The sequence below is a fragment of the Pantherophis guttatus genome, chromosome 12 (assembly GCF_059756535.1).
Source record: "Pantherophis guttatus breed Tessera chromosome 12, ASM5975653v1, whole genome shotgun sequence".
Lineage (NCBI taxonomy): Eukaryota > Metazoa > Chordata > Lepidosauria > Squamata > Colubridae > Pantherophis > Pantherophis guttatus.
Genome location: NC_142074.1, coordinates 26,921,958 through 26,932,500, shown reverse-complemented (window position 1 = coordinate 26,932,500; position 10,543 = coordinate 26,921,958). Strand labels below are relative to the sequence as shown.

The window sequence follows — 10,543 nt, the reverse complement described above, 5'->3', positions numbered from 1 at the left end:
AACCCTAACCCTAACCCTAACCCTAACCCTAACCCTAACCCTAACCCTAACCCTAACCCTAACCCTAACCCTAACCCTAACCCTAACCCTAACCCTAACCCTAACCCTAACCCTAACCCTAACCCTAACCCTAACCCTAACCCTAACCCTAACCCTAACCCTAACCCTAACCCTAACCCTAACCCTAACCCTAACCCTAACCCTAACCCTAACCCTAACCCTAACCCTAACCCTAACCCTAACCCTAACCCTAACCCTAACCCTAACCCTAACCCTAACCCTAACCCTAACCCTAACCCTAACCCTAACCCTAACCCTAACCCTAACCCTAACCCTAACCCTAACCCTAACCCTAACCCTAACCCTAACCCTAACCCTAACCCTAACCCTAACCCTAACCCTAACCCTAACCCTAACCCTAACCCTAACCCTAACCCTAACCCTAACCCTAACCCTAACCCTAACCCTAACCCTAACCCTAACCCTAACCCTAACCCTAACCCTAACCCTAACCCTAACCCTAACCCTAACCCTAACCCTAACCCTAACCCTAACCCTAACCCTAACCCTAACCCTAACCCTAACCCTAACCCTAACCCTAACCCTAACCCTAACCCTAAAACTAACCCTAACCCTAAAACTAACCCTAAAACTAACCCTAAAACTAACCCTAAAACTAACCCTAAAACTAACCCTAAAACTAACCCTAAAACTAACCCTAACCCTAAAACTAACCCTAACCCTAAAACTAACCCTAACCCTAAAACTAACCCTAACCCTAAAACTAACCCTAACCCTAAAACTAACCCTAACCCTAAAACTAACCCTAAAACTAACCCTAAAACTAACCCTAAAACTAACCCTAACCCTAAAACTAACCCTAACCCTAAAACTAACCCTAAAACTAAAACTAACCCTAAAACTAACCCTAACCCTAAAACTAACCCTAACCCTAAAACTAACCCTAAAACTAACCCTAACCCTAAAACTAACCCTAACCCTAACCCTAAAACTAACCCTAACCCTAAAACTAACCCTAACCCTAACCCTAACCCTAAAACTAACCCTAACCCTAAAACTAACCTGCTATTAAAAAGGGTTTTTTTTTCTTTTTTTTTTCTGACTGCTATTCCTTGTTCGACCACAGGAGGGCACTGTTTTCTCCAGGGTTGCGGAGCCGGCACAGAAGAATCTTAAAATGCCATCGAAAAGGTTTATTTCTTTTTGTGGCTGCCATACCTGCTTTGACCACAGGATGGCACAATTTTCTGCACGTTAGCCATAACTTTGAACTCATGGCACGGAAAACTGTGCCCTCGTGTGGCCAAAACAGGTATCGCGGCCGCAAAAAGAAAGAAACCTTTTCGATGGCGTTTTAAGATTCTTCTGTGCCGGCTCCGCAACAGTGCCCTCCTGTGGTGCAACAAGGAATAGAATAACAACCCTAAAACTCCATTTAAAAAGTTTCTTTCTTTTGGTTGCTGCGATCCGTGCTTGGACCGCACGATGGCGCTGTTTTCTGTCAACGTTAGCGTGGACGCCGTTGTAGACCTTTTGACCTCAGGTTAAGGCTTTTGAAGCAAGATTCTTTGTTTTTGCCTGTTATATAAAATAATAATCTTTAAATGCTATTAAAAAGGGGGGTTTTTTGTGGCTGCTATTCCTTCTTGCACCACAGGAGGGCACTGTTTTCTATCTATCCCTTAGCTTTAGCGTTGAGGCTGTCATAGACTTTTTTACTTAGCTTTAAGGTTTTTGAAACAAGAATATTCTTTCTTCTGTGCCTGTTGTGTGGTTCCCGGCCCTTCCGTTGCACTATTAATATTAATTAATATTTTAATATTTAATCTTTTAATAATAAAGATAAAGAATAATAATCTTTAAATGCCGTTAAAAAGGTTTTTTTTTTTTTCATTTTGTAGCTGCTCTACCTGCTCGGACCACAGGAGTGCACTGTTTTCTGTTATTGCGATACCATTGAAGGTATCGAGATATTACTTTACCGTGGTAGAGGAAGTAGGGGAAAAGTAAGAAGGATGGACAGGAAGTCGGCCGTGATGGAAAGCTCCTTTTCGAAGGCACTGGGGGACGGTCGCGGTGAACGGACAGGAAGTTAGCCGTGCTAAGGTCGCTGCGCAAGGAAGTTGGAGGGATGATTCAGATGGATGGACTTTATCGTGGTAATAGGAAGTAGGGGAAAAGTAAGAAGGATGGACCGGAAGTCGGTCACGACAGGAAGTTTCGGGGGAGAGGGTCGCGGTGAAGGAGAGGAAGTCCGCCGTGCCGGGAAGGTCTCTCGGAGATGACTGGAAAGGAAGAAGCCGGCGGTCGTTCGAAGAAGGCCAACGGAAGCGGCTCTTCCCTTTCGGAGGAGCATAGAGTGGCGGTGCTTTCGCTGCCGCTATGCGCTGTGGGGTTTCGCTTCTCGGTCTCCGCGCCCCTGGGCAAAAGCGGGAGGCGAGCGATTGTCGGCATGTTGCCCGCCCTGTTTTGTTTTCTTCCCAAACAATAAAACGTAATTGTACCAAAAAGCGTGTTTATCTTTTTTTTTCCAGCCCTTGTGTTGGGGACGCTGCCTTATTGTACAAAACTGTCCTTCCCTCTTTCTCTTCCCTTTGGCTACTTGCTGCCTGGTGCAAGGGCCTCTCGGATGCGTCCTTCCTGATAAGGAGGGGAGGGGAGACTGGCTCCCAGGGGACCCAACGAAAACATGCAGGTTAATCAGATTTTCAAAAGCAATTTATTAGAAGGGGAAAAAAGCACCTCGATTTCAGCATTCTTCCTAATGTGACCTCCCCCGCCCTCGTGCCACCCCCCCAGTGGAAGCTGAACTGCTACTCTTTCTCAATACAGGGACTCCGATTTAACAACTGTTCATTTAGTGACCGTTCAAAGTTACCAAATTGTTTAATATATGTCTAAATTGTTTTTAAATTTTGTATTCTATGTTTTTTATCTATGGCTGTTCACCGCTCTGAATCCTTCGGGAGAAGGGTGGTATATAAATTTAAATATTAAATTAAATTAATTAAATTACAACCGCGCTGAAAAAGGGACTTAAGACCGATTTTCACATGACTTGTAGCATCCTCATGGTCGTGTGATAAAAATTTGGATGCTTGGCAACTGGCTAAAATGGCTTAGTATGCAGAATGGCAGGCTTTAACTGGTGGCGGGTGCCCGATAAGCTCTCTGCCCTGTCTGTCTTTTAGAAACTACCTAAACCCCGTGACTTTGTATTACTTCTCCTTTAAACCTATCCGTGGCTCTTATGGAGTAGGTTAGCTGTTCTTGGAAGAGATGGCGGAATGGTTTTCTCTTGATGCTCCAGAGTTTCTACAATTGCTATAGAAACTGAACCGTCTTTATTTCTTCTTAGGGAGCGCTTTTGCTGACATCCTTGTATGTGGATCTGACTTGTCACTTTCCTGGAAAAGCCAACCTCCCATCTCAGATTGGATGCTAGCGGAAGAGCAAATCGATGCCTAAATGGAGAAAACAAGAAAATATTTCGTTCTTAAACATATGGTGGCAAAATAAGAAGCAAATGTTGACTCTAATCGTTACCCCGGCGTTTTTTTCTTCAGAACGGTGGCTTTCCAGAGCTGCTTCTGTCCGGTCCTCGTATAACATGCATTTCTGCTGCACTCCCTACAAGCCCGATGGAGTGGCCTAGAAGGATGCAGAATCTGAACCAAAACTGCCTTGGATATTTTGCCTGACGCAAGCTGTTCTCTGTGGTTGCTTTTGCTGAAGGAAGGCCGTTCTGCCTGTACCCTAAGCCGAGTAAACTACAACAGTCCCTGAGTTTCATGCTTTTTTTTTTCTTGTGAAATCAGCAAACCAAAAAATTGAAATGCTCCGTTTCTACCAAGCTATGACAATGGTGCATTTGAAACACTACGGATCGTTCCGCAACTTTCTCTTTCGAGATACTATGCTGTGATGTGGTTTGGCATGGCGTTATGTTGTCTGCTTTGTCTTATAACACACACAGCGTAAATCATCTGGAAGAACCAAACAAACAATGCCTCAAATGAAGGTTAAAGAATGCCTCTTTATGCCTAGAGGATCCTTTTCCTTAAGACTTTGAATTGTCACTGAAACTACATTTTCTTGACGATGGGTCATTTACAGCACTTCTGGCTCCCGTGGAGCTCAAAGGTGGTCCTGGTGTAGACTTTGGGGAATACCTCTAAGTTCAGATCAATTTCCTAGACATCTGAGGAGAACGTGGGCACGGAGCAAGGATGAAGGACGTCGCTCGAGACGGCAAAAAAGGAAATTCTAAGTTAGCTTTCATAATTGGCCTAGGCAGACAAGATGTTGCCCCCTGACTTAGGTTCAAGGCGGCCGAGAATCATTCAATATTTGCCTCGGCCTAAAAAAAATAGATTGATCTGTGTCGTATCCCTTGAGCGAGATGCCCTTAGGAGACCCCTTATTCCTGGGATGACGACCTCCTCCTGCTCCTCCTCCTCCCCCCCCTCTGGCCACTGATGCCTCTCGTTTGCCTGGCTCCTCCAAAGAGAATGCCAGGGGAGGAGCTGCCCTCTTCTCGGCAAAGATACCGAGTGGGCAGGTCCTGAGAGTTCTAGGCTTGGCGGTTGCCCACCAGATCACCCCCTGGTGTTGATCCCTGGCAGGATGTATTTCTGGAATCTAGCCCTTAAAACTATTCTTGGCTGGGCCCCTGAGACAGAGACGCCCTCTTTCTTCGACTAAGGTGTCCCTCGGTTTCTGATCCTATGTCCTGGGGAAAGTTATTGGAAACCCAAAAAGTCGCTTGCTCCGTGCCTGATCCAAGAAAGCTACTGTATAGGGTTGCCTTTCTTCTTTCGCACCGGCGCTCCGGAAAAAGCTGAGGGAGACGTCCTGGGTCGCATCCCGTCAGAAGAGGAGGACTTTTCCACAACAAAGAGACTGCTGTGGCACGGCAGCTACTTCTGCTCCTGTTTCTCAAGAGGAAGATATTTAATTCCAGCCCTGTGGCTAATCCTCAAGTTTAATTCAGGCTCAGCTGTGAGCCGAAACAGTCAGGACTGCCGGACGCCTCTAAGAGTTCGGAACATGCAGCCTATTGCTTAGTGGGTGATCACGGTCACATCGGGATGCCTGCGGGAGCCTATGTGCACGTTCTCTTCTCGTGCGCACGCATAGGCACGTTTTGGATCTTAGCGCTTGTGGCTGTCAACTTTTAAAGCAGCAGAGACTGCAAATCGGCTTGATGGCCCTTGTGTGGGTCCTCCTCCCGCCCCAATCCCATTCTCTTATGATTCGGAGCAAGTTTCTCTACTAAATATATTCCCGTCCGATACTCCGAGGACCGAAGCTTATATTCTGGTCCCTAGTTTTCCCCCGGTTACTGCCGAGAGACATCCCCTTCTCTTCCTTTATTCTAGGATGTTGTGTTCCCCACACCGGAAAAGAAGCAAAACGCTTCTACGTTCAAACTAGGAAAAGAAATAAACATATCTTCTATCAAGCTGTATTTTGAAAGTGTTATTTCTTTTCTGGGTTAAAAAAAACAAAAAAAATTCCTGACCGATTATTATTTAACAATTTTAAAATACATTTTAGACCATATACATTGCCGTTTGATTTTTCTTTAAAAAGGATTAGAGTTAAGGATGTATGTATGTCTGTATGTGTGCGTGCATGTGTCTGTGGGTTTCAGTACTTTTCAAAACAAAAAAGGAAAGGAAAAACATGAATGTACGCACTTTACATTGTTTGGCACTCTTATGATTGTTAAAAAACACTGTTAATATTGACCGTATTTTATACAAAACTGTAAACTATGTTCAAGTTTCTTTTTTAAACGTTAGTTCCTTAACATTTTTCAAAAACTGCCACTGTTAAAGTAACAGAATCAAAAACGAAATCCGCCCTATGTAATAAAAGAGACAGTTTTTGAAAGCACATCCTTCACGAAGCGATTGGTGAATCTGCACTTCCAATTGCTTTCTCTCTTCTGCAGAGCTGGAGCTCTGGATAACTCTCCGCTCGCAAGCAGTGGCTGCTTGTGAAAAGGAAGTATTTGCTCACCAATCGCATTATCGCACCTTAGAGTAGACAAAGATGGCTCTTTAAGTTATTTTATTTTCTTTCTTTTTTGTTTTGTTTGTTTTCTTGCCTTTTTGTACAAAAATCTACAGCTAGATCACTTTGCTAGAAAGATTATTTCCTTTTCTGCTTTGTACACTTGTAAAGCAGAATTTGCTTTCGTGAGGAAAAAAATATATAAAAAAACAACATTTCATGCACAAATTAAATTAAAAAGCTGCTTTTCTTCTTTTCTTTTCTTTTCTTTTCTTTTCCTTTCTTTTCTTTTTTCTTTATGTAGGGTACAAAGTAACCTGCTTAGGAAAGATTAAATAGGTTGAACAGAACAGTTTCTAATGCAACATCTGCTCCCAGATCGTGATAATGGAATCTTCTGCCTTTTCCTGGCTTTATTTAAAGTTGGTCAGATGGTCTCTTAGAACACAGAAGAGGCTTCTCTCGTGGCTTCTGGTGAACGTTCCGATGCGGCTAAAGTCTTCTGTCTTGATCTCTATAGAGATGGCCATTGACACCACAGGACTAAATTAACACCTCCTGGTCAACTGCAGTGTTGTTTGCCGTGCGCAACTATGCCGGTTTTGGATAAATGGCCGTAGTACATGTCTAAAACTTGTTTCAAATTTAAATTATTGAGCAGAAATTCCTGTTGCCTAAACATAAAGTAATACCGACACCCAAAGCACCTAACGTAATTACAGCCCTGAAAATGTCCTGAGCAAGTAGTCCTCTATAGACCTCCAGAGCGATTTCAAAACTTGCCAGTGAATTGCAGTTCCGCTTAATTTTAACACGATAGGGGAATTACTTGGTGAAATGCATGGGTGTTTATATATGAATTACTACTTTCGGTTGAATTCACACAGGTAATATTCAAATTTTGACCGGGCCCCGTCTTCTTTTTTCTTTAGTCGCTGCCTCCTTTGGACTGTGGCCCTTGCAAAGCTCTCCTCCCCTGCCAGATTTTGGCCACAGAAAGGCTTTTGTGGCCAGAGGATTCTCGGCACTCTCGACTGGAACTGGCGTTCCCGTGCCAGATCCAGAGCTTAAGCATTGGCAGAGTAGAGATGATAACAAGTTCTAATAAGAGTATAAAAGGCTTCGCGTACCACAAGTTTACGCGATAGACAGATGACCTGTATATTTTCAGTCTCCTGTCCGGACTCAGATGCCTTATGACAGACCTGGGTCAGCTGAGAGAGGTGATATTTGACAGTCTTCTACTCGCTCCTTTTAAAGAGACTTTGTTTGGAAAGCCGCATTTTGGAATGCGACCTTACAAAGACTGAGAGAAAGTGGATGCTAAGAAGAGTGAAGTCAAATCCTGCTAAACTCACTGAGTTTTCTTTTTCCATCCAAATAGGGAAGGTAGGAAATACCGATGGAATGCAGGGTCTTCTTTCTCCTTGGCATCATTTTCCAGTTTGGGTAGAAGTTTGCTACGGTATAAATTGCCAGCTGTTGCAGGCAAGACCGAGTCAGCTTTTTTCTCCCGGGAGCTCTTTTGGAATCTTTTCACTGAAACGCCGTGTAAACGCGCTGCCTATTCTCCCGGCCGTTACCTCCTTTCATTTCTATCCAGCGCAACTTAGAATTCCCACTTGGCACAAACACTAATTCTGTCATTATAAATTATATGGCACTTAGGAAGTCTATTCATGTGTAATACGTCGCTTGCCCCAGGACAGAAATAGGAGAATTCTTTAGAAAAAAAGTTAATCGTCGTCATGTAGGCAAATTTGGGAATCAGATACCACCTTTGATGTCTCTTAATGGCTTTGGTGGGAATCTTGCCAAGGACTTTGTCCATTTGGCTTCCTTCCTGCAATTTCCCACCATCATCTCCAGCCTGGCCAAGCCAGTGCCTCAAATGTAAGCACGGAAGCGGCATAAGCCAGTGCCAGCCATGAGAGGAAGATTAGTTTGATCCTAGGTAGAGGCAGAGGGTTGGGCAGGGGGTTGGACTTGGTGACCTGCAAGGTCCCTTCCGACTCTGTTAATTTGTTAAATCTGTTAAATGAACATTTCCTGCACCGTGGCTACATTGGAACTGAATCTACTTATTTAGTACCACGTTTCAACATTTATCACTGCAAGTGAACCATCCGGCTCACTGTTCCCTATGGAACTCCCCTCCGCTGTTGAGCCTGTGGCGTGAGCGAGCCTGGGAGTTCTCCCACTCCTGAAAGGTGGTTGATTGCACACGTGTGGCCATAGTAAGGAAAATTCAGTAGCATATTAGCATTTCAGACCTAAATTACTTAGTATTTCAGACAGCTACGCGCTTAATTTAACAAATAGCGTTTCATTTAGAAATTTTCCTGATGCTGGGACGTAAATGCTTGTTCGTGGCGTCTTATGAACGTCGTTTAGTTAACTCATCTGTTCCCGTTTTAGTCCTCCGTACTGTTCTTTTCCAGCCCTTGTCCGTCATTTACAGCGGGAATTAGTATTATTATACAGCATACGCAACATATGAAAACACAGCTGCTGATTCTTTAGCTGGTGTTGGGCTTCATACGTATCCATTTTTCCCCAAGAACCTATAATGCCATCATATTTATTTTATTTATTAGATTTATGTGCCACTATCTCATCTACTGTATGTTACTATGGTTATGATGATGATTCGTTACACAGTCAGCTAGATGTTTAGACTGGATTTGGCATTTCAATCCACCTATTGACTCATTTCTAAGAATCTGGGATAGGCAGATGTTATTATTATTATTATTATTAAATTTATACTCTTGGAACTACGCAGTTTGTTTACCTTACCATTTCTACCCATGGTTACCTCTGTATTTAAAATACTGTCACCTTATTTTTCTGCATAAAAATGAGATTTATACAGACTGTCGGGTCAATTAATGTGTTCCTCTTGGGAGGGGCAGAACTATTGTTAAAATATTCACCGATGACAGACAGCGTGAAACTTTAGTAAGAGAAAAGAGAGAACACGATGAATAATGGCGCTAGTTCAGCCATGGAAAGACTTCTCTTCCTCCTGGGAGAGTCCTACGTCCATAAGATAACAATCAACATGTTGCACAAGGTTGGCAGGGAAAGAACAACCAGACAGCATGTAGGATTGTTTTTCTCAGGCTGAAGACGGTACAGTCTTACTAAGCATACGATTGTTCTTCCGCTGTACTGTATTTTCCTAAAAGGAAACACTAGGCAGGAACACGACAGTGCTGAAAAACCGGAGCAGGGAACTTTGTTTTCCAATCCCCTCTGAAATTTATTTTGGTAATAGGTTTGGCCTGATTCTAATGGAGGATTCCCAAATACTGATATTGCTCATTGCTGTGCGTTGGGATCAGAGCTCCAATTCTTTTTTCTGAAATACGAGAAACAGAAAACAGTGTTTTTCCTGGGCGGAGAAATCCTTGGATTTCTACCGCTTATTATTTGCCAAAGGACAAAAATAACTGCAGTGTTTCCTTTATTTTCCAGACCCAACGTCCCCCTCCTCCCCCCACCCTTTTTTCATATGGGGAGGACACAGAAGAGAAACTGGTGCTAAATCAAGCTTGTGGCACGTGACTAAACTCCATCTTTCCCCTTTTCATGTTGTTTAATGCAACCAAACGCAAGAATGCCGGTGGCAGGGGCAGCATTCCTTGTTCGTGTTTCAGAATTAAGGCTCTTTCTGAAAAATTACACTTCTCCTACCGTCCTGCTTGTTCCATCTGATTTGCTTGCCTAGAGAATCAAACAACAAACTGTAAAACAAAAATCACACACACGCACACAGAGTTGGCGGCCTCTCTGACAAACCTTTTCTTCCCTTTACTGTCTCAAGGAGAGTCACACGAGAACACAGGAATCACCCTTGCGTTGAATCATAAGGCTAACCAGGTAGGTCGGTTTGGCCTGCGCTGAGCAGCAGTATTCAAATCAGGGACCTTTTCATGCAAAGCAACAATGGAGACCCTTCTGGTACCCCCTCCCGACCAACCCACCCTTCCTATCCTGATGGCATCCTCTGGAACCAGCCGCACGAACCCGATCAGAAGGCTCAGTTGGTCTGGATGGTGCAACTGACCCATCTGACGTGGAAGACTGCTAAGCTCCATTTCTCTGTAGCCTTGACTCTCTGACATGCTGTTAATTATTTAACGCTGTTAATTATTAGTTTTCCTTCCCCGTTCATGAATTATTCTATCAGGACTCTGGTTGCGCTTTAGCCATTCCTGAACAATGCTTAGCTTCCTGCAAGTCCCGGTATCACATTTGCTGAGCTGAGATCACCCCCAACCGTGGCTCAGCAATTTGATTAGGCAAATTGGTAGATGAAGCTTGGCCTCCAAAACGTCATGCTGACTTCAGTCCACATTTCTTTTCTCTTGTCTACTGTTTAATCCATATACATGGGGGGGGGTTTTCTCCCTGAGGAAGGAGTGGGGTATTGAAATATGGAGCGATGGATTGGATGGCACCCACAATTCACAAAAGTCCCTGAGTGGTGGTGGCC

General features: G+C 43.8%; 1 long non-coding RNA gene across 1 annotated transcript; it reads left to right on the top strand.

The window, feature by feature from the left end:
• Positions 1 to 2,082: 2,082 nt before the first annotated feature.
• On the top strand, positions 2,083 to 5,485 carry LOC148112244 (uncharacterized). The gene is made up of 2 exons (XR_015729692.1): positions 2,083 to 2,515; positions 3,380 to 5,485. It is a non-coding gene; the product is annotated as an uncharacterized LOC148112244 (long non-coding RNA).
• The last annotated feature ends 5,058 nt before the right edge of the window (positions 5,486 to 10,543 follow it).